Source organism: Columba livia, chromosome 1, assembly GCF_036013475.1.
Source record: "Columba livia isolate bColLiv1 breed racing homer chromosome 1, bColLiv1.pat.W.v2, whole genome shotgun sequence".
Classification (NCBI taxonomy): Eukaryota; Metazoa; Chordata; class Aves; order Columbiformes; family Columbidae; genus Columba; species Columba livia.
The window spans coordinates 178,776,380-178,789,903 of NC_088602.1; the positions used below are offsets into that span (position 1 = coordinate 178,776,380).

The 13,524-nt window shown below is 42.0% G+C and overlaps 1 long non-coding RNA gene across 2 annotated transcripts in view; it reads right to left on the reverse strand.

Annotated features, from left to right (window-relative positions):
• Positions 1-13,524, reverse strand: part of LOC110357002 (uncharacterized) — a 76,650-nt gene that overhangs the window by 10,303 nt on the left and 52,823 nt on the right. The window lies entirely within an intron of this gene.

Consider the following 13,524-nt stretch of genomic DNA (forward strand, 5'->3'; position numbering starts at 1 on the left):
TTGGAAGCATGATTATAGGAGACCCTTCTGAGGCTCAGCCTTAGAAAAGGCATTTATGCAGTCCAGAGTTTTTACAAGCCCTTGCAAGCGAACACTTTTAGGAAGATATTTCTCAGCCAAATCTTGTTCAACTAGTAGGAGTTTAAGGCAAACTCATGTTTAAAATAGGCGATGAAAATTATTTTGTTTATCGGTATGTAGTTTAATACTGTGGCCACCTCAGATTACAATAAGATTGCATCCAATAATCACACCGTTGAAACCTCTGCTTTATTTCCACAATCCCTGGCTTCTTTTGAATAATGCAGAGGCATCAGAACAGGTTAATATCATTGACTATCTCTGCTGTTATAATACAGGGTCAATTATAATCCTCACAGCTAAGTTGAGGAGGTGTGGTCTAGACAATAGAGTAGTGAGGTGGGTTGCAAACTGGCTTAAGGAGAGAAGCCAGAGAGTGGTAGTCAATGGTGCGGAGTCTAGTTGGAGGCCTGTATCTAGTGGAGTGCCTCAGGGGTCAGTACTGGGGCCAATATTATTCAATATATTCATTAACGATTTAGACGAGGGAATAGAGTGTACTATCAGCAAGTTTGCTGATGACACTAAACTGGGAGGAGTGGCTGACACGCCAGAAGGCTGTGCTGCCATCCAGCGGGACCTGGACAGGCTGGAGAGTTGGGCGGGGAATAACCTAATGAAATTTAACAAGGGAAAGTGTAGAGTCCTGCATCTGGGCAGGAACAACCCCAGGTTCCAGTATAGGTTGGGAAATTACATATTAGAGAGCAGTGTAGGGGAAAGGGACCTGGGGGTCCTGGTGGACAACAGGATGACCATGAGCCAGCACTGTGCCCTCGTGGCCAGGAAGGCCAATGGCATCCTGGGGTGTATTAGAAGGGGGGTGGCTAGTAGATCGAGAGAGGTCCTCCTTCCCCTCTACTCCACCCTGGTGAGACCACATCTGGAATATTGTGTCCAGTTCTGGGCCCCTCAGTTCAAGAAGGACAGGGAACTGCTGGAGAGGGTCCAGCATAGGGCAACGAAGATGATTAAGGGAGTGGAGCACCTCCCTTATGAGGAAAGGCTGAGGGAGCTGGGTCTCTTTAGTTTGGAGAAGAGGAGACTAAGGGGGGACCTCATTAATGTTTATAAATATATAAAGGGTGAGTGCCATGAGGATGGAGCCAGGCTCTTCTCGGTGGCAAACAATGATAGGACAAGGGGTAATGGGATCAAGCTGGAACACAAGAGGTTCCGCTTAAATTTGAGAAAAAATTTCTTCTCAGTAAGGGTGACAGAGCACTGGAACAGGCTGCCCAGGGGGGTTGTGGAGTCTCCTTCCCTGGAGACATTCAAAACCCGCCTGGACATGTTCCTGTGCGACCTCACCTAGGTGTTCCTGCTCCAGCAGGGGGATTGGACTAGATGATCTTTTGAGGTCCCTTCCAATCCCAAACATACTGTGATACTGTGATACTTCTCCAGGTCTCCACCAGATTCCTTAATTGACCACAAATGTCAAGTCCCACTTCAAGGATCAGAGACACAACAAAGGCAGCATATAGGGGGCACCATCCCTCACAGCCATCTCAAAATAATGTAGCCACAACCAAGCACTTCGTGGAGAACTGGTAATTCAACCAAAGGTAAATTTTACTTCAAAAATTTTAATCAGCTGAAGACATAAGTTTTCTGATTGTTAAATGAGAAACATGTTTTGGGGACATGGCAGAGATGTTTAACCAAAAGGATTTGGGGAAAAAAAAAAAAAATCATTGAATCTCTAGCACTGAAGACCCAAAATATTCCTGATCCCCTTGGTGTGATTTGTAATTGCCCTCATGCTCTCAGTAGCTTTCTCAGTTCTGTGAAGAGAATTACATGATGTCATTAAAACTAAAGCAACTCACACAACTTGGGGAAGCTGCATGTAATTATAATGCAATGGAAATGCCCTCATGCAGGAACTTACTTATTGTCATTCCCCCTTCAGGAGAGAACAGTGTGTTTGTGTACTGACAGAGAGAAGCAATCACCTCCTGCACACAGGGAATGCTGCTGGTGGAGAGGGGACTGGGACCAGGACAAGATCTGTTTCTTCCCATCACTCCCACCACCCCTGGGGTGCCACAGGAAAAGACCCCCAGTGCACCATGGTTGTGTGTGCCTAGAGAAACCTTCAGTCGCGTAAGCAGAGCTGGTAACTTCATGCCCCGCAGCACACCGGCTACATGCAAACCTCTCAAGAGGGTTCATGGGCAGCTGGAATTCTGTCCAACCCTCCCATGTTCTCAGGGGTGTGGAGAGCCTGGGGCAGGTCTCAGCATGTGCCTGGGAAGGAGGCTTTGTGCCAGCCCCAGCTCTGGGTTAATGAAAACCTCAGTGACTTCTGAGAGATTATATGTACTCACTGGGATTGTCATATAAAGGCACAGATCTCTTCCAGTCCAAAACAATTAGCATCATCTGTCACCTACTTATTTCTAATTTACAGTAGTAAAGTCACCTCTCATAGGACTTGAGTTTTCTAAACTTCACTATTATAATTTTTACATTATAATAACATTTTTGAAACTAACTGTACTTTTAAACTTCTTTCATATACAAAAACATTAAATATTTTCAATATCAGGAGTGTTAATGTATTTTTATGCCACTAAGCTAATGTACACACTCTCTTGAGAAACTGAATACAAATCCTACTCCTACAGTGTAAAGCTTGTTAGATTTCACAGGTTTTCCTGGGATTAACATTTTGGCTTTACCTTGCATTTGTGACCTAAACTTTTTTCAGTGTTGTGTTCTGTTGATATCCTTTCACGTGAGGCTATCCTACTGACTTCAACCAGAGCCACTGAAGGTCTTTGTAGAATTACAGAACCATGGAGTGGTTTGGGTTGGAGGGGACCTTTGAATATCATCTAGTTCCAACCCCCCAGGGACACCTTGCACTATACCAGGTGCACTACAAAGCCCCATCTGGCCTGGCCCTGAGCACTTCCACGGATGGGACATTCACAGCTTCTCTGGGTAAGTTGTTCCAGTGTCTCATCACCCTTATATAAAGTATTCCTTCCTTATAACTAATACAAATCTACTCTCTTTTGCTTTAAAACAGTTAACAGAACCAAATCCAGACACTCCAGAAACTTGACCCTCAGCAATGACACTGTTAGATAGCATTATCCTTCAGGAAGTCTAGAGCAGTTTTGCCAGTTCTCCCAGTTTGTCTGCAAATCTCTGAAAAGTCAAAAAAAATACCGTATTAATAGTCATGGAGAAAATTTTGGAAAAGGGAAACTATAATGGACTGAAATAACACAGCACAGATAAAAATTATTCAAATATTGTTTTAAAGCCTTTCCGATTTTAAAACAAACCTGAAAATTTTGCATCTCTCTGGCTCTAGATACTTCACAGAGAGAATGAATCCTAAAACTGGGAATATTTGTGTGCTTAATTTCAATTCCTTGTAAAGGGAATGCAATTGGCAGCTGCCACAGTTGTATTTGGATCAGTAGATGCAGTTGCTTCATTTAAGTGAAGTGTTTGTTTTCATTTGAGACCGAAAGTATAAAGTGTTGTCATGTGCTGCACTAATGCAATAAATCTGGGATTTCCACAGAACATCCCATGCTTATCTTCTCCCTGGTGTCTCTTATAATGATGACCTCATCACAAAGAAAATCTTGTTATCTAAAACTCTTTTATCCCACACCATTTTTTGGGATGAGGTTAGAAGGGAGGATGAATGGCAAGAGCAGAAAGAGTCAAGGCACCCCAGCAATACAAAGCACATCACATACCGTTGATCCAGCCCATCCCAGCAATGACCACATTCCCATGGCAGCTGTTTAATAACCTGTATGAAAGGAGCTGATGTCTCCCAGCAGTGCTTTCTCGTGGGTCCTGCTGGTGCTGAGTGGTGACACCTGCCAAGGTGACTCAGAGCGGCACACACGCTTGCGGCCAGGCTGCCAGTTGACACTCCTGGATGAGCGCACGGTGCTCTTGCACCGCAGCCATAACCCCTTCACCCTGCAGTAGCAGCCAGCTATGCCAGCTGTGGATTAGGACCCTGCCATTTTAGAGGCTCCTGTAGAAATGGTAACAGAAAAGGGATCCCTGCACTAAGGAGATTCCAGGCTAAATATCCACCCTCTATGTAGACAGCTTTGTTCCTTAAGCCACATATCTCAAGCCCTTTCCCCACTTAAAAGCATTGACAGTCATTTAAAAGGACAATAATTCAGTTTCATCATTGTTATCAGCTCCTTATTTCATGTCTCCAAATCCCACAGAAACAGTTAGTGACCTGTGGAGGTTTTATTGTATCTTGTGATTTCTGTCAATGTTACCTTGTGTGAAATTAAGCATGGAACTGAGACAGCAGAAAGCACACAGGCAGCAATTCCCTTTTCCATGTTTCTTGTATATGGTAGAAATAAACAGCAGATGTCAGCACTAATCCAGAACTTGAAATGTTCACATGGAATTTAGTCAGACTCCACTTTACTGTCCTCAAAATGCAAAATCCTCAGACTGTGAAGAAACTCATTGAAATGTCTGCTTGGAAACATAAACATATTTCTATTTAAAGAACATTGGAAAATTTTAAGTACCACCTCTACATGAGTGCTCCTACCTAGCAAGCCTGTATGGATAGGTTTTTGCCTTATCCTTACACTAAAGGATCACCAGATTTGTGCACTTCCCTAAAAATGAAAAATATTTTTTAAAAGTGACTTCAGAAGAGATAGCAGTTTGGAAAAGGGCAACTGCAAAGGTTCAAGAGAGACTTGATGAGAAAGAAGTAGAAATGAAGCTGAACAATAGAAGAGAATCAGAAGGTTCTTGGTGCAGTTGCCAGGTGTGTGCTGCAGCTCAACCTTGCTTTGGGGTAGAGCAGGAAGGGGCAAGTGCATGAAATGGGTGTAAGGACATGGCTTCAGTGGCCAGAGGTAAAAGTAGACTATGTCTGATGAACAAGATCTACAAACCACTGAAGATTTTCCTGGAAATAAAGAATAAATTAGCAGTACAAGTACACACAAACCATGTGCACTACCATGCTGTACTACTTGAAGATGTGGGATAGGAGAACAGCATCCTCCCTGTCTGGTAACCACCACTTTGAAGTCAATGGTTGCCAGATTTCTTCTGGAGGATATGCAGTATAAATTAACATGCTGCCTCCCAAGCCCTGGAAACTTTTTCAGTTGTTGAAAAGGAAGACCAGAAAAAAAAATCTTAAAATGTGCCCCAAATTCCATGGACATTTCCTGCCAGCACAAAGCACAGTGAAATTCCTCATAGTTTTGACCACTGTCATGGCTACTACAAGGTCTTACTATCTAGAATAGAGCCCAAGACTGTTCTTTCCAGTATATGTGGTGGAATCTCTCAAATCCTGGAGCAATCTGATGTCTGCAGCAAGTCATTCTTGACAAGACTTGTCCAAACACAAATCTTTGAGCAAGAATTTGTCCTAAAATAGGAGCAATTTTATACCAATACATAGGAATATGTGGTTTTATTCTATTGGGATTTTTTTCTAGGTTTTTGAAGCATTTTCTACCAAAACCAAAAAATAGGCAGCTTGATGGCTTTGTTATCTACAGCTGTAGCTTGTTCTCCAAGGATCACATGTACTTAACTGCCATTGAATGGAAGAGGACAAGAAGTATGCCCAGGGTCAATTATAAAATCAAAAACAGCATGGCTATTTTAAATCATATTAGTTCTGGCTACAAAACAAAACCAACATCGGTTTACGTTATGAGCTTAACAGACTCAGATAGTTCCTCCTGAGCTGAGAGCTAAGTCTCAACCTAAATGAACTGGCAAGACACTCAGAGCCACCTTCAGCTTTTAGCAAACACCACCACCAGATTACATCCCACTGCCTCCGCTGTCATTGCATGATCTTAACTCCATGAATTCCTTTGTGAAAAACAAGTAGGCTGGTTTTATTAACTAACAAAACAATTTATTTTGATTCCTCTTCTCTGACCAGAAGAACATAAGAGGTCATCAATCTTAACTTCTCTATCAGCACAGAGATGTCAAACCAGAATTAAGTGGTGAAAAAATTGTTGAGGGAGAAAGTGGAAAAAACAAGACAAACAGAATGAAAGATAGTGAATCCTTTTTCTCAAAAGAGGGGGAAAGAAATACTGCTGAGCCGCCTTCCTACTACTAGTTGATGTTCTGTCAGGTTAGAAACTTCATTTCTCACACAAAAACATTATGATGCCTGAGAAGAGCTGTAGGCTTTTCAGGAATTTAGAGAAAAAATAGAAAAGTAAACAAATTCTCCTGTGAATTAACAGTACTTTGCTCTCCACCTTTTAAAATAACAAAGAAAATTGTGTCTTACGTCATACACCTGAAATTAGCTGCAGGGTACCCCAGTGCAGGATTACAGTCCTCTCCTGCTTTCACCTGTGAACTGCTCTCCCCAAGGTGTTTTCTGTCATCCTAAGTGGTGACTGGCTTTTTTTATTGCCAACAGAAGCACAGAAGACTGAATTTTCTACCCATTTCAACACTTTCTTAATGCACAGCAGATGCTCTCATGCATAACCCCCAGGTATAGGATGATCTCTGTATTACACTCTGAAGATGAGGGAATTCTGATGGCTCCACCAATAAAGTGAAATCACATTGTCTGTCTACCAGAAGTATCTCAGGTTTAGATTTTCCCTGATCTAGATTTTCCCAGATCTAGATTTTAGATACAAAAATTATTAACAAAAACACTTCAGTTGTCCTGTATTATGACTCCAGTAATGACAGAATGAGAGCTAGATTGGAGTATATTTGCTCCATAAGCAGTGCAATTCTCTACTCTTTGAAATCCCCACCAGTCAGAAGAAACTTTCAGTAGCTGGTGGGTGACATTTCAGCTAGCTCAGTGGACAGCAATATTAGCTCCAAACCGAATGCGGTATAACAACCTGACAACACATACACAAAGGTAAGCATTATGTCAGATTGAAACTTTTAGAAATACCAACAGATGAGTTGAAAAAAAGGATTTAAGCCATTGAAGATGTCTAGGAATCTGGGAGCAATTGAGAACTATGAAACAAATTTATAGTATGTAGCAGGCACTTTATGGCAGCATATCTTGATATTCAAAGCCATTTCTTTTCCCTGTCTGTCAGTATCTTTTCTACCCTTTCTCAACAGGGCTTCATCCAGCCCTCTCTCATCAGAGATTTACCTCATTCAGACACTGGGGGAACAAATAAACTGCATCACCGGTCAGTTGGGCTGTACATTGAATAAGGGGCAGAGCTTCCTATTATCAAAGTAGTGATAGCTTTGTGTCCCAGGTCAGTTTGACCCCTGCAGTCATTTCATATGAGGGCAAGCAGCAGCCAGAACCTAAACCCTGCAGACCAGTTACTCCTGATGCTCCTTCCTCTGAGACCTCCCAGGAAGGGGAGGACAGAGAGTGTACTGGACAACCAGTGCCCATAGGGACCTTCAGCTGATGAAGAGACTCCAAGATCTATCTGACAGCAGACAACTGCTGACAATTCTCAAAGAATTAATATAAATGAATATAAATACACCGATGAAAACATTATCCTGACAAAATATAACAAAGGAATCACCTAATTCATTGAATGTGAAATTCTATTAGATCCCAGTTTACAGTTTGTTTATTGAAATTGTTTTGGGCTACTAAGAAGTACTTTTTGGTATGCGGTAAATACAGATGTACACAAGTGTTGTGGCTAAAGTCTAAAGAAAACTTTCAAAAACTGAGTTTATGGATGTAGAGCTCTCATTTGTGTGCAACAAGTTAGACTGGTCAAAAATTTTGAAACACTTCTATAAAGAAGGCCATTCATGAAATGCTGAGTGAACTGGAAGTGGGTGGTTCTCAGCAATGCGATTATGCCCTTTCTTAAAAGGAGCTTCTGAGCATTGAGGAGCTCCTTTTTTGTGCCTTTTATTCTTATCTGTGATCCCATCTGTCACAAGACCCTCCACATCCTTAGATATTACCTCTTATCTGGCACTCTATTCTAAAAGAAGATAAAATATTTATGTGTTGCATAAATATGTGCCACATAGCAAAGTGAGGGTGAATATGAGAATGCAGGCATGTACAGTCACATAAAGACATTACTTCATGCTGAAAAAGATGCAACCTCTACCCGTTTGCAGGGATACTATAATTTCTTGCTTGTCAGTTTACATGAATAGTTTATCAGAAAAACACATTGACAGGATTGTGCCAACAAGCCTTTTTGGATATGAATACAGATATATTTTGGGATTTTCAGAACATTTGTCTGGTTTTAAATATCAATAGTGGAACATATTATAACAGAAGAGAGCTTAAACAGCCCCCTCAGAAAAGCAGAATTTAGCTCATTCATCTGTTCAGAGATTAACATTTTCTATCTAGTAAAGACTTATTGTATCACTCTCTGTCACAGTACTATCAATTATACTCCTTTTAGTAACACATTTCCGCAAAGCCACGAGCAGTTCTTTAACACTTTGTTTTACCATTACTAGCTGCCCACCTATTCAACGCCTTATCTAAAGACAGATTAATTCATTTCCTCCCAACTTCTGCTGTATAAAAATTCAGAATAGTACCTGAGAGCTTCATACACATTCAATAATTTATTTTCGCATCCTGTCCCTGAGAAGGCAGCTATTATTGTCCCTATCTTTGTACTTGGAGAATTAATGCATTGAAGGACTGAAATCAGATTTACTCTAAATGCCTATTTAGATGTCTATTTAAAGAAAATTAGGATGTGAACATTACAGCTCCTGCTCTAAGCACTACCCTTGCAATAATTCCAAGTCATGCACTTTGGATACAGATTCCAGGTCCCTCTTGTGTCCTCTCTGTTTATTCTTCTCCTTCTGGGCCAGTAAAAAGCCACCTTTTGCTGTGATATGTCACTGCTTCAACAAATCTTATAGAATCATAGAATCATTTACTTTGGAAAAGACTGTTAAGATTACCAGTCTTAAAGATCTTGTTCAGATCCTCTCTTCCCTTCCACTTCTTTTGCAATGACTTATACCCAGTCATCAGAATAGCCTTTGGGCAGCAGGGGATTGAGCTTGAACTCATCGCAGCTCAGTAGACAGACAAGATAAATAGGGATCTGAACTCAAATTTCTTACTCCTTGTAAAGTCATTATACCAGAAAAAGCAGTCATAATGTCTGTCAATACTTGCACTTACCTAATTTTGAAAGAAGCTCAGTTTTGTCAGGCAGGGTAAGTTTTACAAGTTACTTAACAGAGGCTCACTTCATTTCTGGACCCCAAATGCTCTCAGAAAAGGAACAGATGCTGAACTACTCTGTGTAGAAAATTATAGGCGCACCCAGGAAGAGGACTATAGACATCTAGAGATTCAAACCACACAGGAGGCTCATGCTGAAGGTGGGTGTCCCTAGGGCTGGGTAAAGAATCTGAACCATGTTCTGCATGTAAACAGAGTCCCACTTTCCTCTCTTACATCCTTGATTGGACTTAATCATACAGCATGAAGCATATGCACAGTGCTTTTAATTACAGGCTTGTCTATAATTCTGTCCCCCCCAAATTTGGAGATGTTTATTTGTTTATTTAAGATAAAAGAAAACATTTAAAGATAACTTCCTTGTCATTCGTTTATTAAGCAATACTTTGAACTCTAATAGCATCTTCAATGAAAATGTCATGTGAATGGAAACCACAGAATTTGTCTCATGGGGAATTCCAGAACTATTTTTGTTCCAAGCAAAATGAGATGTTAAAGTATCAAAAATGAGAATTTATTCAGTTCAGAAACAAAAGAAATTTTGTTGTATTGGCTCAGAAATTAATCATAAAACACAGAAAACAACAACTTCGGAAATTACAGTTCGAAAACCTGATGCTCCCTTTTCCTGGCCAGTCCATATGTTTTGCAGTTCTTCTACAGCCACGTAATGCATGTGACCAGGCCTTGCCTTGACCCAGGTGCAGGACCTTGCACTTGGTCCTGTTGAACATCATGAGGTTCACATGGGCCCACTTCTCAAGATTGTTCAGGTCCCTCTGGATGGCGTCCTGGCCCTCAGGCATGTCAACCACATCATTCAGCTTGGTGTCATCTGCAAACTTGCTGAGAGTGCACTCTATGTCTATGTCTATGTCTATGTCTATGTCTATGAAGATATTAAACAGTACTGGTCCCAGTATGGACCCCTGAGGGACACCACTTGTTGCCGGTGCCCATCCAGACATTGTGCAATTGATCACTGCTCTCTGGGTTTTATCATCCAGCCAGTTCCTTATCCACCAAACAGTCTGCTCATCAATGGAATCCATATCTCTCCAATTTAAAGAGAAGGATGTTATGGGGATCATGTCAAAGGCTTTCCAGAAGTACAAATAGACAACATTAGTAGCCCTTTCTTTTTCCACTGACGTAATGACTCCATTGTAGAAGGCCACTGCTCACTTTGCTCACCCAGAAATAGCAGGGGCTGTTTTATTTCCAGGAGCTGTCAGAGGATCCTTCTTCCACACAGGAGTGATGTCCCCTGTAAAATTCAATCTGAAGCCGCAGGTGGTGCTCTGACAGCAGATCTCAGAGGCCATCAGCAGCGATAGCTGTAGCCTTGGATGCTTGACCACTCCTGAAACATGCCAAATTGCTTCTCCTTTTTCACTGAGTTCTCTGCAGATAACCTGATTATGGCATCGCCCTCTCATAGCTCTAATGGGACCACTGTCCCTGGACTGTTATGCATCAATGGCAAAACCAGATCATCATGATACACTACTTAGCTTATCAGGTGGACTCACCTCAGCCCTGTTGTCAATATGTCCAAGTATTCCTTCCTGCTACTTACAATGCATGCTTCTGGTTCTTTTGAAAATATGCTTTCCTTTGCAGAAGATCACTAATCCATACCATGCATAGGTCTGATCCAGTACACATAAATTGTGCTGAAGATACAGGGACAACACTGCTGAGGGATTTGGATTAAAATCCAGCATGGGTTGGCCAGAAAACCTGCTCAGCTCTTCCATCTCCTATTTCTGTACCAACACAGGCAGCGAGAGACCAGCATCCTGCAAGCCCTTCCCCATGAGCCCAATGTCCCCATCACAACACACCACCCCTGTGTTTTTCATGACAAGTAGCCAGTGCCACCATTTGTCCAAAAAGTATGAAACAAACCATAAAGACCACCAAGAGGGGCATTACCTCCTGATTTCCTCTATTTACTGACCAACAGTCTGTATCTGAAAGTGCTCGCCTGCTCCTGCCCTGCAGCCAGCTGAGGTCATAGGGCTGATGCATGTGTTCGGTGTCCCCGTGTTCCGAATGTGTGCAGATGCTGTCCTTCACGAGGGTGGAGATGGGCTCACAGCTCTCAGCTCACTGCTGCTTCCCTGCCCTGGGATATGGGGGCCAGCCACAACACCATAACTACTCTTTTATAATTAATAACACATTAACTTCCTGTTTTCCTATTCTTTTCCACATAATGATCACAGAACTGGTCCACAGCCTCAGAAATGTTGTAAAATCTGTTGTTTGTAACAGATCTGGATCTGTTGTTTGTATATAGAGAAAGACTCATAGATAACATGTCAGTTGGAGGTTACCTTGGGCATAGTGATCACGAAATCATTGAATTTTATATTCTTGGAGAAGTTAGAAGGGTAGTCAGCAGAACTGCTACTTTTGACTTCCGAAGGGCAGACTTTGATCTGTTTAGGAGACTGGTTGGCAGAGTCCCTTGGGAGGCAGTCCGGAAAGACAAAGGAGTCCAGGAAGGCTGGTCTCTCTTCAAGAAGGTAATCTTAGAGGCACAGGAGCAGGCTGTCCACCTGTGCTGGAAGGTGAGCTAGCAGGGAATGCCAGCCTGGCTGAATAGAGAGTGGCGGCTGAAACTTAGGAATAAAAAGAGAATTTATAACCTTTGGAACAAAGGGCAGGCTACTCAAGAGAAATATAAGAAGTCTGTGAAGCTATGCAGGGAGAAATTTGGAAGGGCCAAAGCCCTTAGTAAGTTTGCAGATGACACCAAATTGGGTGGGAGTGCTGATCTGCTGGAGAGTAGGAAGGACCAGCTGGATAGTTGAGCTGAGGTCAATTTTATGAGATTTAACAAGGCCAAGAGCCAGGTCCTGCACTTGGGTCATAACAACCCCAGGCTCAGGGAAGAGTGGCTGGGAAGCTGCATGACAGAAAAGGACCTGGGGGTGTTGATTGACAGCCAGCTGAACATGAGCTAGCAGTGTGCCCAGGTGGCCCAAAAGGCCAACAGCATCCTGGTTTGTATCAGGAATAGTGTCGCCAGCAGGACTAGGGAAGTGATTGTGCCACTGTACTCAGCACTAGTGAGGCCCCACCTTGAATACTGTGTTTAGTTTTGGGCCCCTCATCATAAGAAAAGCATTGAGGTGCTGGAGAGAGTTCAGCAGAGGGCAATGGGGCTGGTGAGGGGCCTGGAGCACAAGTCTTATGAGGAGTGGCTGAGGGAGCTGGCATTGTTTAGCCTGGAGAAAAGGAGGCTGAGGGGAGACCTTATGACTGTCTACAACTACCTGAAAAGAGGTTGCAGCATGGAGGGTGTTGGTCTCTTCTCCCAAGTAACAAGTGGTAGGACAAAAGGAAATGGCCTCAGGTTGTGTCAGAGAAGGTTTGTATTGGATATTAGGAAAAAAATCTTCAAGGAAAGGGTTGTCAGGGGTTGGAACAGGCTGTCCAGGGAAGTGTTTGAGTCACCACCCCTGGAGGTCTTTAAAAGGCATTTAGACGAGGCTCTTAAGGACATGGTTTAATGCTAGAGTTAGGTTAGGTTATAGCTGGACTCAATGATTCTGAGAGTCTTTTCCAAACAAAATTATTCTATGATTCTATTCTATGATTCTAAGGTGTTATAACTTGGCTCTCATGTTACTTCTGATATTACTTCTGAGTCTTCTATCACATTCTGCTGAAATAGGCAAAACTGCTCCTCAGTTACTGATACAGCTGAAATCTATCCCATGCCAATAATGTAGGTAGTACTTTAATCCTTAGTTATAGAGCAAATTAAACATTATGAAAAATAAAAAACTGTAAGTAAGTACTGCAAACAGAGAAAACAAGAATTTTTAACATATCTGCTTTCCTAGAAATAACAGCAACATGTATAGTTTAAATAAGCTTAGGATATAAGCAAGATCTCAAGGGAACACTTTCCAGCTGGGCTCATGCTTTCCATGTCTGCTGATTTTAATATTTTGACACTTCTAAATTTTACATACCTTTCTGTTTGTTTTGAGACATTCAGGAGTGGGGATTTATACCCATTTAAAAACAATTTAAAAGCAAGAATACTGGCTTAGAAATTCTTGGAAAGAACTCAGCTGTGTCATGTAGTAAGGAACAGCTTTGATGTATTCGAGGAAGTGCTCCTGCTGAGCTGGCATTTTACAATTCTGTTTCTGTCCAAACCGAACTGCTCGTACTGATTCATTAGCAAAAGAAACATCTGTTCTTTG